Here is a 21,762-nt window from a genome sequence, read left to right as displayed (position 1 = left end):
ATATAGGCCAGGTGTGGAGAGTCACGCCTGTAATCCTAGCACTCTGGGGGCCCAGGTGGGTGGGCCTCGAGCTCACAAGTTCGAGACCAGTCTGAGCTGGAGTGAGACCTTATCTCTGAAAATAGCTGGGCATTGTGGTGGGCATCTGTAAGCCCAGCTACTTGGGAGGCTGAGGCAAGAGAATTGCTTGAACCCAAGAGTTGGAGGTTGCTGTGAGCTGTGACACCACAGCACTCTACCCAGGGTGACAAAGGGAGACTCTATCTGAAAAGAAAAAAAATAATAATAATATAAGTTTGTTTTGAAAAATGAAATATATTTAATCAAGGGTGAACAAAAGCAATATTAAAATTTATGAAAGAAAGGATAGCCTCTGCAGAAACCATCTTCCAGGACTTGTGGGAAAATCTGTGGAGAAAAGATCCTCCTGAGTGTGGGGGTTCCAGGAATGCAGCGGGTGTGTGAGGAAAAGCTCTGCATCCTTAAACTCTGTGGAAATGTGAGGTGTTACTTATACTGAGCCATTTGTACATATATCATCGTTAAAGCCAAATAGTGGATTACATCTGGGAGAGAAAAAGACTTGATAATTTATGAATTGGAGTGCATAATTTTCTTCTGAAAAGCAACAAAAATAAATTAGCTAACCCCTTACAGTGTTCACATGTCAGGTATTAAAACTTCACTCAGCCTGAGCTCCTGCTGATTTAAGACCTGTAAAATTCAGTTATAATTATGAGAATCCAAACATTACCATGTACGACTCATTTAACAGAGAGCTTAGTTTAAACAAAACATTGAGAGTAAACAATAGAAATGCAATACTGGACTGTAATGAACTAATGAATGTGTAATTTGTCTTCTTTGCCATGGCGCATTAGCTCCGTCTATGCTGGGAGAGGTGGGACCCAACAAGTCAGTCAAACAGCATGGATCTGCCAGAACTCATCACCGCATGTCCCCTCCCATGATACTAAGATTCAAAGATAAATCCCATAGTTGAGTGCAGAATACAAATAATGTCATTTGATTGTCTTTGGAACATTCTATTTCCCTGAAGTTCTTGACGGTACATTGGTTTTAAAACCTTTTGACCCACAGGTAGGAAGTTTATGGATTCGAGATTAGGGGTTTCCAGTGTATGCACAACAGAGGAATTTAAATTTCCTGCCACTCAGAAAGCAAGTTATTTACTTACGAAAGGTTGAAATGAACCTCCTTGTCCTGGTGGTTAGAAGAAAGCTAAATGAGACTGTCTCACAATCTCATTCCCCCAAAACAGCAAGGTCACTAGGTCATTAAACTCTATATGGCATTCATACTTATAACACAATGGGTTTATCTGAACCAAGAAATTTCCCTTCGGCATTCTTTATTTCAACTGCATGGACTCAACTTCTCCATGGACTCAGCATAGTCCAGGGAAACATAGAAGCAGAAAGATGAGACAATTTCCCCTCAAATGTGCATTTCTTTCTCATGAATTATGTGGACACAAGGTTGCCCCTGGATACCAGGTGATAGTACTATTTATTTATTTATTTAATACAGAGTTTCCCTGTGTCACGCAGGCTGGAATGCAGTGGTGTGATCGTAGTTCACTGTAGCCTAGAACTCCTGAGCTCAAGTGATCCTCTTGCTTCAGCCTCTCAAGTCAAGTAGCTAGGACTGCAGGTGCACACTACCATCCCAGTTAATTGTTAAAAAAAATTTTAATAGAGACAGGGTCTTGCTGTTGCCCAGGCTTATCTTAAGCTCTTAGCCTCAAGTAATCCTCAAGAGCTAAGATTATAGACATGAGCCCATATACCAGGCCCATTTCAACATTTTGATGATAGTTGTCATTTAACATCACTTTCTCTCACCTGGAGTTAAATCACAACGACACTTCTCACAGTATTTTTATATTAGCTTCATTTTAGCATGTTGCTAAGGAAAGCACAGAGTACCTCTTTGACTGAATATGGGATCCTGCTGCTCTACTCAGAATGACTCTACTCTCTGTTCTTGGGGCTGTGGTCTGTGTACCCAAAGAAGACCTTTCCACGGAAATGTGCCGAGTCATGAGGAGATCTGGTTGTCATTAAACTCCATGAGGGAGATTCCTGTAATAAATGAGCATGCCTTTAAAATGCTACTCTAGGCTCAGAGCCTGTAGCACAGTAGTTACGACGCTGGTCACATGCACGGAGGCCAGTGGGTTCAAACCCGGTCTGGGTCAGCTAAACAATGACAACTGCAACAAAAAAAATAGCTGGGTGTTGTGACGGGCTCCTGTAGTCCCAGCTACTTGGGAGGCTGAGGCGAAAGAATCACTTAAGCCCAAGAGTTTGCTGTGAGCTGTGCTGCCACAGTATTCTACTGAGGGCGACATAATAAGACTCTATCTCAAAAAAAAAAAAAAAAAAATATATATATATATATATATATAGGCAGTGCCCATAGTTCAGTGGGTAGGGCGCTAACCACATACACTGAGGCTGGCGAGTTCAAACCTGGCCCAGACTAGCTAAAATAACAATGACAACTGCAACAAAAAAATAGGCATTGTGGCAGGCGGCTGTAGTCCCAGCTAACTGGGAGGCTGAGGCAAGAGAATCGCTTGAGCCCAGGTTGCTATGAGTTATGACACCATGGCATTCTACCCAGGGCGACAGCTTTGAGACTGTGTCTCAAAAAATAAAATAAAAATAAATAAATAAACAAAATACTACTCTCTATAATTCACCTCTTCAATTATTTCTTTTGCCTGCTTGGATTTTGGCATATCAAGCTGTGTTTGGTTAAAGTGGCTGTCAAAACGAAATATAGTCACATGTGGACCAAAACTTTGACAAGATATCCATGAGACTTGAAGTAATTAAAAAATCATGCTAAAGTCTTCTGTGGTCTTTCTTATGTTAAGACTTGGTGACTGCACTAGTAAGAGTTTATGGTTCAAACACATTGTTGTTCACTAGATGGTGTATTTGTTTGTGGATTACTGGAGCTTAACAGAAGAATTTAGACAAGATTATTTAACCTACACGACTCTGTTACTTGAACAAAAGTAAGTGGTCTGCTATGGACATCACTGGAAATTTCTAGAAACCAGGTATAAACAAGTCCATTGATTCATATAGATCATTTGATGGGCTAATTCCCCTCCCTCATTTTACAGAGGAGAGAACAGGTCCAAAGGGTTTTAAAGTGACTTTTCAGAGGTCACATGGACAGTTAATGGAAACCCAGGACGCAGAGCCAGGTCTCCAGACCCTGTGCCCACCCTTTCTACAGCCCCGTTCAGCCACCAAGTATTTTAGGACTGAAAATGAGCGAGCGCTTTATCACGAGGCTCAGCTCTTTTCAGTAGCCTTCTGTAATCTTCATACGCCTTTTTACTGAAATTGAATTACTGAGCTTTGTAGAATGTGATTAGATATACTAACCAAAGACTATTGGTGTGTTTTGTGAGCTCTTAGCCCTTGTTTATAATTTGCTGTTTCAGTGTTAATTTATTGCAAATAAATTATTTAAGAAAAGAAATTGTTCTTTTCTTTTTTTTTTTTTTTTTGTAGAGACAGAGTCTCACTTTATGGCCCTCGGTAGAGTGCCATGGCATCATACAGCTTACAGCAATCTCCAACTCCTGGGCTTAAGCGATTCTCTTGCCTCAGCCTCCCGAGTAGCTGGGACTACAGGCGCCTGCCACAATGCCCAGCTATTTTTTGGTTGCAGTTCAGCCCGGGCAGGGTTTGAACCCGCCACCCTCAGTATATGGGGCCGGCGCCTTACTGACTGAGCCACAGGCGCCACCCAAAATTGTTCTTTTCTTTTAAAGAAAAATTTCAAAACTTCCTAACCACATTTACACTTTCTCTTCATCTTCACAGCCACTGTCCTGGCCTTGATACCCGCCATTCCCGAGTGTCTTTAGTCTAGAAAAACATCTACCACCATTTGAAATCAAACTCTTCCCCCATCCTTTACATCACCTTTCACACAGCTCCCTAATGGTTCTTCTCAAATCCCAGCTGTGGTCTGATCACTTCCCTGCTACCAAACCTTCAGTGTCTTGTCTGCCAGATTGAAATAAATGTTATACTCTAGCAAACCTGGCCCTCTGCAGCCCAGCCCAGATGTGCCCTTCCCTCGCCCTTCCACAATGCCTACCTGTATCGTACCTACGAATGAAACTACTCCACCTAGCAATCCTTTAACATGCCCACTCTTTTCTACTTTTGACTTCATTTTTTTTTTTTTGAGACAGTCTTACCCTGTTGCCCTGGGTAGAGTGCCATAAGTCATTGCAGCTCACAGCAACCTCAAACTCTTGGGTTTGACAGATCCCTTTGCCCCAGCTTTCCAAGTAGCTGGAAGGACAAGCGTCTGCTACAATGCCCAGCTAACTTTTCTATTTTTAGTAGAGACAAGGGTCTTGCTCTTGCTCAGGCTGGTCTTGGACTTCTGAGCTCAAATGATCCATCCATCTTGGGCTCCCAGAGTGCTAGGATTACAGGTGTGAGCCATAGCACTGGCTTGACTTTACTCTCGTGATTCCCAGTGGTGGGACGCATGCTCCCATTCCCACTCTTTCTACTCACCAGCCCCTGCCTTGACTAGTACCAGTTCCACTTGCTAAAATCCTTCATGGAAGACCTAAACATCATCTTTCATATGAAGTCTTTCTACATTTCTGCTACTCTATCTAATCTCTCCTTCCTTAGAATCCCCTGTATGTCTTACGTACCTTAATTTCTTCTAACCTATGTTACAGACATCTGCATAGGTTGTTTCCTCCAGAAAGCTAAAATCTGCTTGATTTCAGGGACAGTTTCTAAAATTCAGTCCTCACAACACCACTGCACATACCCACTGCTTTCAAAGTGTGAAAATTCTATCAAGATTGCCTCTGTCGACTTAGTGCCTGTAGCTAAGCAGCTAAGGCGCCAGCCATATACAACAGAGCTGGAGAGGTCAAATCCAGCCTGGGTCTGCCAAACAACAATGACAACTACAACCAAAAAATAGCCAGGAGTTGTGGTGGGCACCTGTAGTCCCAGCTACTTGGGAGGCTGAGGCAAGAGAAGTGCTTAAGCCAGGAGTTGGAGGTTGCTGTGAGCTGTGTGAGGCCACAGCACTCTACCCAGGACAACAGCTTGAGGCTCTGTCTCAAAAAAAAAAAAAAAAAAAAATATATATATATATATATATTTAGCCTCTGTTAAGAATACTCTTTTTTTAGCTGGGTCTATGTAGTAGCGCATACATGTAGTCCCAGCTACTCGGGAGGCTGAGGCAAGAGGATGGCTTAAACACAAGAGTTTGAGGTTGCTGTGAGCTATGATGTCACCACAGCACTCTACCCAGGGCAACAGAGTAAGACTTTGTCTTGGAAAAAAGAAAAGAAAAAGAAAAGAAGAGAAAGAAAGAAAAAGAATACTCTTTTAGTCTCTTCTGAAAGATGACATTGAAATGAAACTAGAAAGGGTGAATTTTTTTCTAAGAAGCCCAAGTCTAATGCTCTTTTTAAAAATTTGTTTCTTATAATTTCTGTTCAAGAATACCCTTTTGCAGCACCTGCCTTCTGAGGTTTCATCACTTAAGAATGGCTTGAATTGGCCAAAATAAGTATAAGTTATGCACGACTGGTTTTGTTCTTAAAAAGGCAAAAGATGAAAGGAGTTCTGGGATAACGGACAGCTTAACTGTTGACCCACAGGCCAAAGGTTAGTCAAAAGTCACAGCCTTAAATAAAAAGGTCAGAGATAAGGAGGGACTCTGAAAGTGCAATGGCAATGCAAAGTGAAGGATTTAAAGGGCAGGTGTTAGGAATGCCAAGAAATGAATGTAGTTAAAGGATTACAGCAGGCCAGGGCAGGTCTCTTGAACTGGACTTCCATTTCTGAGTCTGTTGGAGTTTACTGTAAACAGGGAAACTCTCCGTTTTATTTTCTCTTTGTTGCTAATGGCCTATCACAAAGAGATTTTGCAAAGTACTAGTTTTTACATAAACTCTGGGTTTTTGATCTACCACTTAGCATTTATTCTAAGAATTCAATTTCTAGAGCTCAAGAATTCCCTGGTACTCCAGCTAGTTATTAAATTGCCTTTACTCCATAACTTAAAAAACAGGAAACAGAAGTAGTCAATATGTTCACACACTTGGACCTAAGTAATATCCTCCTAGGAAACTGTCATAAAGAAATAATCACAGCCAGGTATGGTGGTTCACACCTGTAATCCTAGCACTCTGAAAGGCCTTAAGATGGGGGGATCCTTGATCTTGAGACCACCCTACTAAAAATATAGAAAATTACCTGGGCATTATGGCAGGTGCCGGTAGTCTCAGGTACTCAGGAGGCTGAGACAGCTAATTTTCCTATTTTTTGTAGAGACACAGTCTTGTTACATTGTCTGGGCTGGTCTTGAACTCCTGACTTCGAGCGATTCTCCCAGCTTGGCCTCCCAAAGTGCTAAGATTATAGGCATGAGCCACCACACCCCGCTATGTTTGACTTTTAAGCATTGTGAGAATAGAGCCAAAAATGCTGCAATTTTCACTGGGTGAGTGATTTCAAAAGAAGGAGGAGAGAGGATAGCTGAGGACAAAACAAGTAAACAAACGCACGTAGGGCGGCGCCTGTGACTCAGTGAGTAGGGTGCCGGCCCCATATACCGAGAGTGGCAGGTTCAAACCTGGCCCTGGCCAAACTGCAACAAAAAATAGCTACTTGGGAGGCTGAGGCAAGAGAATCGCCTAAGCCCAAGAGCTGGAGGTTGCTGTGAGCTGTGATGATACAGCGCTCTACTGAGGGTGACTCTGTCTCTAAAAAAAACAAAAAAACAAACACACATGTAGCGTTTTCGAAACTGGGACCAGAAGGCTCTGCAAACCTTGGAGCTTTAATTTGGGCAAACATATTCTAAGATACTTGGGTATAAAAACTACTTTTCAAAAGATGTCTGGGTGACCATCTAAATAAAACTTTAAAAACACAAAATTTTCAAGGTACAAACATTATTTTCCCTCAATTACTCCTGTTTTAAAAATAATTGTGACCTGGTCAGGTAAAATGTTTAAGTGTATGTGCTAGATGTATAAAAAATTATACATCTTATGTGTGGGTTATAAAAATACTAAATTAAATGGCCTCAATTCAAGTGCCATCCTTTATAAATTGATAAAGTGTTTTGAAATCTTTAATTTTTGTATTTCAGAAGTAATGTTGTTTAAGAAATGATTGAGATAATAGGGAAAAAGGATAATTGCCCAGAATATGGTTATCATGTTTTGTAAGGCTATTTGTAAGGAAATAAAGAAAAATGAATGAGTGGGGTTAATATTTCTTTAGAAAGTGGTTTTGAGTAGATCATTCTCTCAGTATAAGAATCAAAATTATATCGAACTACATATATTGAAAAGTCATTTTTTTTACTCTGTGCCCATCAATGCTATCTCCCCCATCCCTTTTTAGACTTTGTGTTTCAATGGTTATTTATGCAAATACGGACAGTTCCCTACTCATAATGGTTCAACTCACCATTTTTCAACTTTATGATGGTGTGAAAGTGATGACATATTCAACAGGAACACCATATTTTACGTAGCCATACAGCCCTTCTGTTTTTCATGTTCAGTATTCAATGAACTACGTGGGACAGTCAACACTGTATTGTAAAATGGGCTTTGTGTTAGGTGATTTTGCCCAATTGTTGGCTATTTTTAAGTGTTCTGAGCACATGTAAGGCAATCTCAACTAAGAGCTGTGATGTTCAGTAGGTTAGGTGCATTCAATACATATTTGACTTCTAATATTTTCAATTTACTATGGGTTTATCAGGATATAACCCCAGATCGAGGAGCATCTGTATAACTAGATATTCCCATTTTCTTTTCTTACACCTGCTTGATTTTTTTCTCTTGACAGTATAGCCTTGAGATCTTTCCAAATCATAGAGGACTTTATCAGTTTTTTAAATATCTAAATGTATTATATCGTGTGGATATATCACAGTTGGTCACTTTCTTTGGGCCATCCATTCACATTTTTTCAAGTCTTTTGCTGATACTAAAGCTGCTGCATTGGATAACCTTGACAGAGACTGGGCATGGTGACTCGAGCCTGTAATCCTAGCACTTGGGGAGGCGGAAGCCTGTGAGTTGCCTGAGCTCAAGAGTTTGAGACCAGCCTGAACAAGAGTGAGACCTAGTCTCTACTAAAAATAGAAAAACTAGCTGGGTGTTGTGGCAGGCACTTATAATCCCAGCTACTTAGCTACCTGTAAGGCTAAGGCAGGAGGACAGCTTGAACCCAGGAGTTTGAGGTTGCTGTGAGCTGTGATGCCACGGCACTCTGGCCTGGGGCAACAGAGTAAGACTCTGTCCCAGAACAAAACAAGAAAACTTTAAACACAATGTTATTTCTCAAGTTTGCAGGTTTATCTATAGGGTAAGTGGACTCTTCACAGTAATGTATGGTGCTCTTGTTTCTGCACAAATTCAGCTGGGATACTTGCCAATCTGATGGGGGAAAATGGTATTTCAAAGTGGTTTTAATTTGCATTTTTCTTTTTATGAGCAAGGCTGACATCACAGTTTATGGGTCATTTGTATTTCATTTTCTGTGGAGGGCCTTAGATGTCCTTTGCCTTTTTGCTATTGCTCTTTTTCTTCCTAATTTCTAACAGTTCTTTATATATGAAGGAGATCAATCCTTTTTCTGTGATATGGTTTACAAATATTTCATTTGTCATAAGAATGGAGTTCACTTGTGATGTGTAAAATTTGAATGTCATAAATTCATCAGCTTTATGACTCTGGATTTTGACTCATAGCTAGAAAGGCTTCCTTTATTCTGAGGTGTTTGTGCTTTTGGATTCACTTTAAAATCTTGCTGTGATTCCCCCATCTTTGAGGCTTCTGTTTGATGCAAGAAATAGTGGGAAGGAGGATACTGGATATTCCTTCTCCTTTAGTAAGAATGACTGATTAAGAGTTAAAATTACATGTTTAAAGTAAATTCAAATTGAAAAATATTGCTCCCTCACCAATTTTAAATTTGGCTCCAGTAAAGAGGAGTTTCAAAAACTTACTCTCTGGAACTCTGACACAATTCAGGTGAATGGCTGCTCAGAAAGTGGGGCCCTGGAATGGGATGGCTGGGGATAGGTGGGGTCTGAGTCTTCTACCAGCCCCTGGAAACCCCAGTGTTACTGGAACCCAGCAATGGTGTGGCCATGGAGGAAGGGAGAGGCTGCTGAGAGGAGCTGTGGTTGTAAAGATGCATGTGATGGAAGGCAGCCTCTTGGGGCATAGAGCAGGCCAGAATTTCCACTATCCCCTCCCCAAATAAGGATCAAGTAATGTATATATATATATATATATATATTTTTTTTTTTTTTTTTTTTTTTTTTCCCGGGACTGGGTTTGAACCCACCACCTCCAGCATATGGGGCCGGAGCCCTACTCCTTTGAGCCACAGGCACCGCTCCAAGTAATATATTTTAATGAAAGGTTTTAGATGACTATTGGGATAGGGATTATTATTTATAATAATAATATATTTCCTTGCATTGTTTGGATAACACTTACTTGCCTGTGGCATAAGTTTACCTTCATGTACAGTCAAATTATATTCCTCATTTATATCTTGACCGTGTTATAAAATATCTTTGAAAAAGCCAAGCTTTTTCAGAAGGAACCTTTTGCAAAATCTACATGGGAAGGCACAAAATTAATTTATATATGCAAAGTGCCTTGTCTGACCAAGGACCTCTTGCTCCACTTCTGAGGGGCTGTCGGGGCTAATAAGCCTCCCAGGCCTTCCCCTGAGCTTCATCTCTTCATCTAACCCTCTCCTCTGGATAGGGGGCCTGCAGATTTTCATCTCACACACAAGGTCTACTGCATGATCACCGTGGCCGTAATTATTTTCTTACCTGCTTCCGCAGATTATCTTTCTCCCTGAGCCCCCAGGCTTCTGAAAACAACCTTATAGCGTGTCCTTTGTTCCTCTTCAAGAGGCTGTATGGCTCTGTGTGCCAGGAGGAAAGACGCCCCCTCATGGAAATTGAGAAGGATAGATGTCCTTCAAAAAAGGCAAGGGAGGCAAAGCAGAGGAAGACAGCGCTGGGGATCAGAAAACTCTGCATGTGCTTTGCTACCACGAGTCAACTCAGACACACGACATGAATGGACCTGAACATGGTAAGTTTGAGTTGAGAAGACAAAGGATAAACACCTACATTAAGGTTATCAATATCTATGCGCGCCTGTTATGTACCAAATAGTTTATAAATGCCGCCTTTGATCCTTCTAACGACCATTTAATCAACGTATTGGCTCCAGCTTACAGTTTGAAGAAATTGTAGCTTTCAAAAGTCTAGCAGGGGTCCTCAAACTGTTTAAATAGGGAGCCAGTTCACTGTCCCTCAGACCATTGGAGGGCCGGACTATAATTAAAAAAAAAACTATGGACAAATTCCTATGCACACTGCACATATCTTATTTTGAAGTAAAAAAACAAAAGGGGAACAAATACAATCACACCGCCACATGTGGCCCGTGGGCCGTAGTTTGAGGACCCCTGGCTATAGAGACAAACTTGAGATCATGCAAGTTAGCAGGCAAGGCTAAGCTCTGAATCCAGGCCTGCTTTTCAGCAAAGGCCAAGTTTCTTTCTTTCTTTTTTTGAGTCAGGGTTTCACTATGTCACCCTCAATAGAGTGCTGTGGCATCACGGCTCACAGTAACCACTAACTCTCTTGGACTTAAGTGATTCTCTTGCCTCAGCCTCCCAAGCAGCTAGGACCATAGGCGCCTGCCACAATGCCTGGCTAGGTTTTGGTTATAGTTGTCTTTGTTGTTTAATAGGCCCTGGGCTGGGTTCAAACCCACCAGCTCGAGTGTATGTGGCTGGCGCCCTAGGAGCTGAGCTTACTGCATTTCTTTAACTATGTCCTTTTGCTTGTAAGAAGCAAACCTCCTGTGAAAGAAATGCTCACTGCAGGTAGGCAGTGATCAAAATAAAGATAAAAAAAGGAAAGAACCGTAGAGTAATTTGGTTGGTGATTTGAGTTTTCTACCCAGCATTCTCTGGCAAAGGAAAAATTATCCAAAAGAAATGTTGGGCACATCTGTTGCTCTCAGGAAGATATCTCAACAGAAATGGGCCTCCTCTATCTGGAAGTGATATCTTTTCTTCTGCTCCTGGCCTTAGATGTAAATCAGGTGGCAGGCAGGCATTAGCCATGGTTAGCTAGATGTTCCCTGAGAATCACAGAAACTGGTACCCGTGGTGCTCAGCTCCCAGGAAGTTCAGAGGCTTCTGCATCTCAGGACTCCTTCATATTTTGGAGGAGGGGGAGAAGTTCTTTCTTCCACTAAGGATAGTAAAAGAAATCACTCTCTCAAAACTCAACATTTACTCCACACAAAGATTAGAGCCCCTTTCTTATTTTTCAAAATAACAAAACTTCAGTTATGCCCATACACTGTCTATGGCAGAACAAGAAACGCTCAGTCCCCAGCTTCCCCAGCTTCGTCTATCTAATGTAAGAAGAGGATTGTTGGGTTTTTCTTGTGTGGTTTTAAGTACATGTTATCCAAAGGCCTGACACAACTACCACTGCCTAGCTTTTTCTTTTCCAGAAATAAAAGAAAGATACAGAAGTTCAATTCAGAAAGTACTGAAATCAAACATCCAATGGACTTTGTTCCCTAAAGTAAACCCCTTATCAGTCTCTTGCAGAGATTCTAAAACGTTATCTCGATAGACCAGATTATGGGGCTGACCCACTCTCAGTGCTGAGTAGGATCAAATGGACATTCTCTTCTGTCAGCAACCCCCGCTTTTCCAATCCAGATAAATCAATTAATGGATGCAGAGCGGCTGTCTTGCCTTTCTCTTCCCCATGCGTACCTCCCCGAGCTCCCCGGCTCCTCAGTCCCCTTAGAGTCCTTATTTACAAGAGGGCTTGTGCAGGTGCAAGCTTTCAGGCCAGCAGCACAGAGGCAATTGTCGCCTACCCTCCAGCCTCCCCTCTTTGTGAGACACTTTTCTTTTCTCTCCTTTTCAGACCAAAGACTACCCCTTCAGCAGCTAATCTAATCGGATTATGCTAATTTGTACTTCATGAACCTAACCAGCATAACTAGATCTGCAGAGGGCTAAGGCTAGGAAAAGAGGGACAATGACTTTGTCAGCGAACCCACCCACCAAAAAGTGCAAAAAGAATGTGTGTCCTCTGTTTAGCCACACAAAGCTGCTCCTCCGAGAAGCCTGCAGACTCTTGACAGTTTAGAGTGCCCAGGAGCGCTCTGTGTTCAGAACAGAAAAGGCAGCGCAGGGAAGGCACAATGCAGACCACAGTGCCCAACACTGCTTTTCCCTGTTATGAAGGAAGGCTCCTCTTGATTAGCCAGGAGGGTGAACGTGAGTAAATTGGGAAGAAGAAATCTGGCTAATCAGTACACAACCAGGTATTTGGAAGCTGAAGCCAGGTCAGACAATTAGGCAAATATTTGTTGGCATATACAACCAGTGGAGGACTACAGTTAGTGCTATGGGAGGCACAAAGTTGTCCTCTAAGACTTGTTCTTTTTTTTTTTTTAATTGAGACAGTCTCATTTTTTTACCCTCTGTAGAGTGCTATGGCATCATAGCTCACAGCAACCTCCAACTCTTGGGCTTAAGTGATCCTCTTGCCTCAGCCTCTGTAGTAGCTGGGACTATAGGCTCCTGCCACAATGGCTGGCTATTTTTTTTGTTTAGCAGGCCCAAGCAGGGTTCAAACCCACCAACCTTGGAGCATGTGGCTGGCATCTTAACCACTGAGCTACAGGCACTCAACCTAAGACTTAATTCTTGCTCTCCACAATGTACACTCTGATAAGGAAAGATTCTAGGCACAGAAATTAGGAAACACCTCAATGAGGTGATTGCAATTCCTCATGTTGTCTGATTCTTTTTATCATCTTTCATAATCTTCCACAGATGACTTTTTAAGACAACCTATGTTTATACAGAACTTTGTTTTACCAAAATATATAAGTATTTAATGCAATCTTTTTAATAAACTGTGAGATAAGTAAAACTGGTATTTTCATACCCATTTTCAAGTGTCAGAACTGAAACTTAGAAATATGAAACAGCTCATGCAAGAATAATAATCAGTTAACAACTGGGCCTCTGATTTCAAAGCCAGTGCTCCCTGTCCCACACCCAGCATGGTGACTTGCACCAGGCTGGAGGAGAACTTGCAGGTCAACATACCCATTCTCCTATGAGTAGGACTGCACAAAAATATTAAAATTTTCTACTTGTAGCCTTTAAAAAGCCTCCAATCACTGTGAAGTTAGAAAACTAATTTGAATTTTCTTTCTTTTTTTTTTTTTTGCAGTTTTTTGCTGGGGCCAGGTTTGAACCCACCACCTCTGGTATATGGGTCCAGTGCCCTACTCCTTGAGTTACAGGAGCCACCCACTAATTTGGATTTTCAAATGGGCAAGTGAAATTGTTCAACTGGGAAACCCTGGACAAAGGTACTTTATGAAACTCAGCCCATTTTTAGCCCTGAACTTTCCTGCCACTATTCTTGTATGTTTGTACCATTTAGTATCTTCCTTGCTTGGTCAAGACATCAATAAATGCTCCCTAAATGGGTGGCTCCCACCCATCCTGGCATCTGACCCTCTTTCTCATCAGGTTCTTGCTGCTCTGGATGGTACTTTTGCTAATTAGTTTCCTAAGCAGGTTACACCCTTGGGTGATGAAGGCCAGCAGTTGGAGACATCTTCCCTGGAGATTGTCTGCCACACACCTGTACTTGTCACAGCTTGCTGAGGAATGTGTCTTTCCTTACTCCAGATCCCTCATTCCCTCTGGGATCTCTCACAGGGGTCCTGCTTCTGATCTGAGAAACTTGTAATTCTCAGTTCACTTGTGGAGCTGAAAAGATTGACTCTTCTGAAATGAATGAATGACTGAGGCCTTTTCAGTCAGATGCTCACTTCACCACCAGCACCTAAAACAGCCTGAAGAGGCAGCAACAAATAATGGAGTGATAAGCAGTTTTTGTGAAGAGAGGAAATGGAAGGCATATTTCATCTCTGCTCTCACTCTTCCCTTCCCCCCATAAAGCTAAAGAACATTCTTAGAATCTCATAACCTCAGATCCTGCCTGGGATAATACTGGAAGGGCAGAGAGTTAGGGATAGAAGATTTCAGATGAATTCAAATAAATAATTTCTGAATACTAAAATATTTTCATTCAACTTATAATTGATGTAGGATAGCTTTTTGTCTGAAAAGTTTCCACTAGTAGTTAATTTTTAATTTTTTTCTTAGATGGTTGATTATAAGCCAATTCTAGGCTTTCTTTTGCTACTGGTTTCATAGACAGCAATGCAAACAATCATGAAAATTTGAACACCTTGACCTTGGTGATAATTTTGCTGTGGATGGCATTCTCTTGCAGATGTAATGCTGCCCGGTCAGAAAACTGTGCTCTAGCTACATTCTTTTGTCAAATTCTTATAATGAACTAAGGTCTGGAGTTAGGGTATGAGCGGCAGCCTTGGGAGTTTCCCAAGCTAACTGCCTTGACTGCATTCAAATCAATTATTATAAACATACCTCTGTGAAAAAGATGACCTCTCTCTCTCTCACTCTCTCTTTTTTTGGTTTCTTTGTGGGCCTTGGTAGAGGGCTGAGGCATCATAGCTCACAGCAACCTCTAACTCTTAGGCACAAGTGATTCTCTTGCCTCAGCCTCCCAAGTAGCTGGCACTACAGGCACTCACCACAATGCTCAGCTATTTTTAGAGACGAGGTCCCGCTCTGACTCGGGCTGAAAAAGATGATTTCTTGATGAAAATCGTAGTGATATAGATTTTCTTTAACCTATATGATGAAAAGACTCTGGCTAACATTAAAAAAACCTGATAAATAAGGTAGTTTCACAGATCTATTAATAAACATTATCATTATGCTAGAAAATTTTTACTAAATCCATTCCAGTAGTTTCCTCCTTTGCGTTGGATTCCCCAAAGCCAGAATCCACCTGATCCTTGAATATAGAATGTGATGCGAATGGTATTCTACTCCTGAGTCATAAGGGAGAGTGTGGTCTCTGAGAGCTGCTGCTGTTAGTGCTCTGAAGATAAGACAGAGAATGAGAAAGGAGTTATATAGATCAGGTTAGAATAGGCGGGATGCCAAACACCAAGTCCAAATAGCTTTGGGTGTTTTCCTAAGATTCGTTTCTAGGGTAGCCCAGTGGAAATTACCAAATGCAAATGTAACATAAGAAGCTAAGTCCATTGTCACATGTGGGACTAACGCCAGAGAAAGTTAACAAACAGAAAAGACCAGATGGTTATCTGTTCTAGTGGTTTGGTTTATTGGAGCTTGTTGTAAATACATAGGGTACCGTCTCTGTGACTGTCCTTGTTATTCACAAAGTCCTCACTCCCAGGGCTGGTGTGCGGCACTAGCTTTCTACCGCGGTGCTCTTTCCCCCAACTCTGTGCTGGTTGTCCAGTCTGAGTACTGGCTGCCCTTTGGACTTTGTGAGAAGGTGACTGTGGAAGGATGCCATATATTTGAAGTATTGCAGAAGTTGGCAGCAAGTATTCAGTTTCGCTCTTTGGCCATTTCCCCAACTCCCAGTTCCCACCCATTAAACACTGTAATTGCCTTGATAGCAGTGGGAATCTTTGAGCTCTTCACTATTCTGAAGAATATGAAGGATTATCTGCTTTCTGAGCCTCGTCTTTGGTAGATGCAAATGCCATGGATCAGGGGCTCCATGATATGTAATGGAGATAGCAGTGGGCCTTAGAAAGCTCCTAACCTGATGCTGGGGGGCAGATGTGGGGTGCTCAGGTCCATACCTCAGTGGTTAGATATATAAAAAGGAGTATGAGAAGTAGCTTGCTCTATGGAATAATCAATCAAACAGTGGCTGCCTTGCTTACAAAACAACTGTTCTTTCACCTACTTTAACCAGGCATTGCTATATCAGTTCATGGACTTGGACTTAGGCTTCTAGGAGGCAGTACTAGACCTGGAGGTTAGAATCCTGGTCAACTTCTGACAGCTGGGCACACTGTGATCTCATTAGATCTGGGAGCTTTCCTTTCAGCAGCCTGTGGTGGCAAGATGGTGATTCAGATCTCCAAGAAGAGGTTTATTGCCCCTGGTATCTTCAAATCTGAACTGAATGAGTTTCTTACTCAGGAGCTGGCTGAAAATGGCTACTCCAGAGTTGAGGCTCAAGTTACACCAACCAGGACAGAAATCATTATCTTAGCCATCAAAACACAGAATGTTCTTGCTGAGAAGTGCTGGCACATTCAGGAACTGACTGCTGTATTTCAGAAAAGGTTTGGCTTCCTGGAGGCGGTGTAGAACTTTATGCTAAAAAGGTGGCCACAAGAAGTCCGTGTGATTCCCAGGCAGAATCTCTATGGTACAAACTCCTTGGAGGGCTTGCAGTGCAGAGAGTCTGCTGGTGTGCTATGGTTGTTCATGGAGAGTGGAGCCAAGGGCTGTGAGGTTATGATGTCTGGGAAAAGTCAAGGACAGAGGCCAAGGCCATAAAGTTTGTGGATGGCCTGTTGATCCATATTGGGACACTGTTAACTACTATATTGACACTGCTGTGCGCTGAGTGCTGCTCAGACAAGGCGTGCTGGGCATCAAGGTGAAGATCATGCTGGTAAGACTGGCCCTAAGAAACCCCTGCCTGACCATGTCAGCATCGAGGAGCCCAAAGATGACATACTGTCTACAAGCCCCATCTCAGAACAGAAAGGTGGGAAGCCAGAACCACCTGCTTTGCCCCAGCCAGTCCCCACAGCATAACAGAGTCCCCTTGGCAGCAGTATCTGGAGTCTAGATGCTGCTCTGTAAAACCTTTAATAATGTCATGCACAAAGACACACACACACACACACACACACACAATAGATCCAGGAGAATGTCCACTATTTAGTGGTCTAATTTGCTACCATGTGATTGGCTAAGAGCCTCCTGAAAGAAATCCCTGTTCCAGGTCCAGGGAGGGCAGGCAACATATAGTGGTATAGAAAAATGTGGTTGGGACTCTAGTATACTTGCCAGCCAGCTGCTTCCCAGACTTTCTTAACCTCTCTAGTTAGGTTTAGCAGCCCAACCTCCAAGATTTCTCACAATACCCGATGCTCTGTCTGCTGTTACAGCACTTACCCTGCTATCTAACTCTTGTTCATTTGTCTGTGTGCCACTAAAGCAAAGCTTCCTGAGAGCCTGGAGGTATTCTTTATGTGGACATAAAGTTGATTGGATGCATGGAACAGCCTTTTGGAATTCCCTCATAAATATCTCATAAGAGTCTAGCACACGCAAAGATGGTGGTGATCATTTTTTTCATATAACAATTGAACCATTCACCATTTTACTTCTCCTGAATGGCAATCTTTAGGGGAATTGATGTGTTCTCATCTCCAGGCTTGTTAGCCCTCAGGATCCAGCAACCAGCAGAGAATAGCTGCTTAATGAATTTTGAGCCCATTTCAGGTACTCCTGCTACCTAATTCTGAGTTCTGGTGGGATGACATATACATGTATTAGCTTCCAGCCAGGCACCTCCAAAGTGGCAGAGAAAATGTGCTTGTCTGGCTCCCAGATTACATGTTTGTTCAAGCAACAACACAAGACAAGACTCTTACTCTACCTAGGTGAAATGACTTCCCTTTCAGAAAGGAGAGGAGAGGCCTTGTAATATGCAGAGGTATAATTGAGGTGACCCACAGCACACTTGAATCTGCAAACCTTTTTCTTTTTTTAAAGAGACAGAGTCTTCTTTCGTCACTCTTGGTAGAGTGCCGTAACATCACAGCTCACAGCAACCTCCAGCTCTTGGGCTCAGGTGATTCTCTTGCCTCAGCCTCCCGAGTAGCTGGGACTACAGGCGCCCGCCACAACGCCCGGCTATTTTTTTGTTGCAGTTTGGCTAGGGCTGGGCTTGAACCTGCCACCCTCGGTACATGGGGCTGGCGCCCTACCCACTGAGCCATAGGCGCTGCCCCACCTTTTTGATTTTTAAGCAGCTTTATCCCTGAATGTAAAAAAAAAAAGTAAATAACCATCATTTTTAAGGCCTTCAATTACTGGCACCTCAAGATGAACTCCAGGATGATTACTATTAACTTTCTCTGCTCCAGAAAGAATTCTTTGAGAGAAAGTCTCCAGAGGAGTATGCAACTCAGAAAATTGCATACAATTTAGCTATTAGATCTCAGAGTTCCAGAAGAAACCTCTGACTGAAAAATGACATAATAATGTCTTTGATTATGCTACAAACCCTTAAACATGAATTAGGGTAGATTCTTATCCCTTAGCTCACCATGCTACTTCTGGGCCTATTCTGGAGATACCCAGGTAGACTTCCTGCCAAGTCCCAAGCTACCTTGTTTATTTATTAGAAGATGTCAATTCCCCTCTTTACTGAATTTTTTGTGAAGTTTAAAATACATACAGAGAAGTACATAAGTCATAAGAAATGCAAATGCAATTCTGGGAATTTTCACCTAGTGGATTACCCAAAGTCATGAGACAGAACTCAAACTCCAGAATCCCCCTTCTGCTTCTGAAAGCAGCTCCTATCCTGATATCAAACTTCATAGATTAATTGTTCCTGTTTTTGAACTCTATAAAATTGGAATCATGCAGAACATATATTTTTAATCTCTGGCTTCTTTCTTTTAACATTGTTTGTGAAATATATTGAATTTGATTTACTTCATTCTTGTTACCATATAGAATATTGTATATATAAAACAAGTCTATACTACAATTTAGTTATCCATATTGCTTTTGATGAACATCAGATTGTTTTCAGCTTGGGGCTATTGTAAATAAAGCTGATAAAAACATTTGTGTGTATGTTTTTGGTGAACATGTGTATGTTAAGGAATGAAATAGCTGGGTCTAAAGATATAAATAATGTTCATCTTTAGAAGGTACCACCCTACTTTCCAAAGTGGTTGTACCAGTTTATACTCTCACCAACAGTGTAAGAGTTCAAGTTGCAGCAACTGCAACACCAATTGCCAACTTCACGCTCAGAAGAAAACGCTCCACCTCCTCCTCGTGGCTTTTGGCACGCTACACATTCAGGGAGACTTCTCTAGTAACAAGCTATAGTTGTGGGTGGCGCCTGTGGCTCAGTGAGTAGGATGCCGGCCCCATATACTGAGGGTGGCGGGTTCAAACCCAGCCCTAGCTGAACTGCAACCAAAAAGTAGCCGGGCGTTGTGGTGGGCGCCTGTAATCCCAGCTGCTCTGGAGGCAGGAGAATCGCAAAAGCCCAAGAGCTAGAGGTCACTGTGAGTCCTGTGACATCATGGCACTCTACAGAAGGTGGTAAAGTAAGACTCTGTCTCTACAAAAAAAAAAAAAAGAGTTCAAGTTGCTTAACAACTTTATCAGCACTTGATATTATCTCGCTTTCATTTTAGCTATTTTGATGAGCATATCTCATTGTAGTTTTGCTTTTTTTTTTTTTTTTTGAGACAGAGTCTCACTCTGTCACCCCTGGGTAGAGTGATGTGTTGTCATGGCTCACAGCAACTCAAATTCCTGGGTTCAAGCCATCCTCTTGACTCAGCCTTCCAAGTAGCTGGGATTTACAGGCACCCGCCACAACATCTGGCTAGTTTTTTCTATTTTTAGTAGACAGAGGGTCTCGCTTTTGCTCAGGCTGGTCTTGAACTCCTGTGCTCAGGTGATCCACCCGCCTCAGCCTTCTAATGTGCTAGGATTACAGGCATAAGCCATCATGCCCCGCACTTATAGTTTTAATTAGTAGTTCCATGATGACTATTGAAGTTGAGCACCTCTTCATATGTTTATTGATTATTTGGATATCCTCTTTTGTGAATTACCTGTTAAGGTTTTGGCCAATTTTTTGTATTGAGCTTTCATAAAATTTTTTTTTCTGATTTTTTTAATGCAAATTAAGTTCTTTATATTTTCTGTGTAAGACTCTTTTGTTGGAGATATTATGCAGAGGTTGCCAAAAACAATGTATGTGTATATACATTTTAAGAGATGCTATCTATGTATTACTTTTCAAAATTGAATTGAAGGTGCTGTTACTGGTCAAGTGTACCTAGATATGTCATACACATCCATTTTACCTGTAAGTTGTTGACTTGTGGGGTATGACTGATTTCACTACTAACAAGATAGATGCATGAATCAGTACATATTTGGCATCATATACACGTATATGGATATATGCACACTACGCACACACAGCAAGTATCATCTACGTTTGCTTGCCTTTTCTCTCTCAATAGCGCCTTTTGATAATTGGAAGTTCTTAATTTTAATGTAATATTATTTATCAACGTTTTCTTTGGTGGTCAGAGTTTTTTGTGAGAAGACTTTGGATGGCCTTTTTGGCGCAGCTCTTCACCTGTCTGGGAGAAATTCTTATTTGCTTTCTGCCAACAGTCAGCATCAGTAGTTTGGCTACTTGCTCATCTACCCTCTGTGCCTGAGGTGTTCTCTTACCTGATTGGCTCACTTATTTCTCACTTGACCTTTCTGCTCTGGTACCATTTGACTTGGTTCTAATTACACCAGTTGACTACACCTCATCTGCCCTTTGGTTGGATTTCTTAGTCAGTCTCAGCATCCAACTGACCAAACTTGCCAACCACCCACAATAACTAGCCAGTTTCAGCAGTCCTTAATCTAATTTTGTCCCCAGACTCTCTTCTGGTTATGAATTTGTAACAACTGTCAGTCCAGCTGTCTTATCCTCAGGCTAGTAGGGAGCATTCCCATCCCTTTTTAGACTATGTCCCAGCTAACTCTTTTTTCATTTTGGCATCTCAAACTTAGGTGAGAATTCCATTAGAGCCTCTAAGACAAAAGATATTACTTCTGAATTCTAAACAGAGAAGCTAAACTGTCTCTCTGGTACTTAATAAAAGATAGCAACTAGTCTACAGAAATTTCTCCCAAAAGAGGTCAAAAATTTGAAAGAAAATTCATGGAAAGGAATTCAAAGGGTAAGAGTGCTTTTCTTTCCTACTTCTTTCTATGAGGAAGGAGGTGTTCCCTTCCTCAAGCGAATTCAGACTCTATTTAAACAAAGTATTGCCCCACATCCCCACACTTATAACAGGAAGTTAGAGATAGATAGCTGTTAACCTTGGTTATCTGCTATTTCTTCCCATTATCACAAGATGGTTGCACCAGCTCAAGACAGAAAGTCAAGAAGGGCCAATGTCAAGGGCATGGGCATGAGTCCCTTTATTAGGGAAGCCATGTTTTTTTAATTGATCTATTTTTCTATTTTTTCACTAACACCACACTATCTTGATTACAATTGTAACTGTATAGTATATGTTGAGGTATGACAGTGTCGGTCCTCCAACTTTGATTTACTTCACTTCGTTTTCAGAAGTATATAAACAGACTTCCCCTGAAGTTTTATTTGCTGATATTCTAACACATGACCACCTCCTGCTGAGAGACTGAAAAACACATAGCTAATGTTTTAACTCAAATACAGAATTAGATGCATATGTGGGGTTATTCATCTGATGGTGTCTGCTATAACTGTCTGCATAAATGTCGGGAAACTTTGCTATGTGGCAGTCTACAGCATCATTGAAAACCTACAAATGCACCCCATGAATGAGTCCGCACTGAGAGCCTACTGTAAAGAAGAATATCAGGCCAGGCATGGTGGCTCGAGCCTGTAATCCCAGCACTTTAG

At 41.7% G+C, this 21,762-nt stretch overlaps 1 pseudogene; it reads left to right on the top strand.

The window, feature by feature from the left end:
* The first annotated feature begins 16,145 nt into the window (after positions 1 to 16,145).
* Positions 16,146 to 16,850, top strand: LOC128568972 (40S ribosomal protein S3-like; annotated as a pseudogene).
* The last annotated feature ends 4,912 nt before the right edge of the window (positions 16,851 to 21,762 follow it).

The sequence above is a fragment of the Nycticebus coucang genome, chromosome 2 (assembly GCF_027406575.1).
Source record: "Nycticebus coucang isolate mNycCou1 chromosome 2, mNycCou1.pri, whole genome shotgun sequence".
NCBI lineage: Eukaryota > Metazoa > Chordata > Mammalia > Primates > Lorisidae > Nycticebus > Nycticebus coucang.
This window is presented reverse-complemented; position numbering and strand designations above follow the sequence as displayed.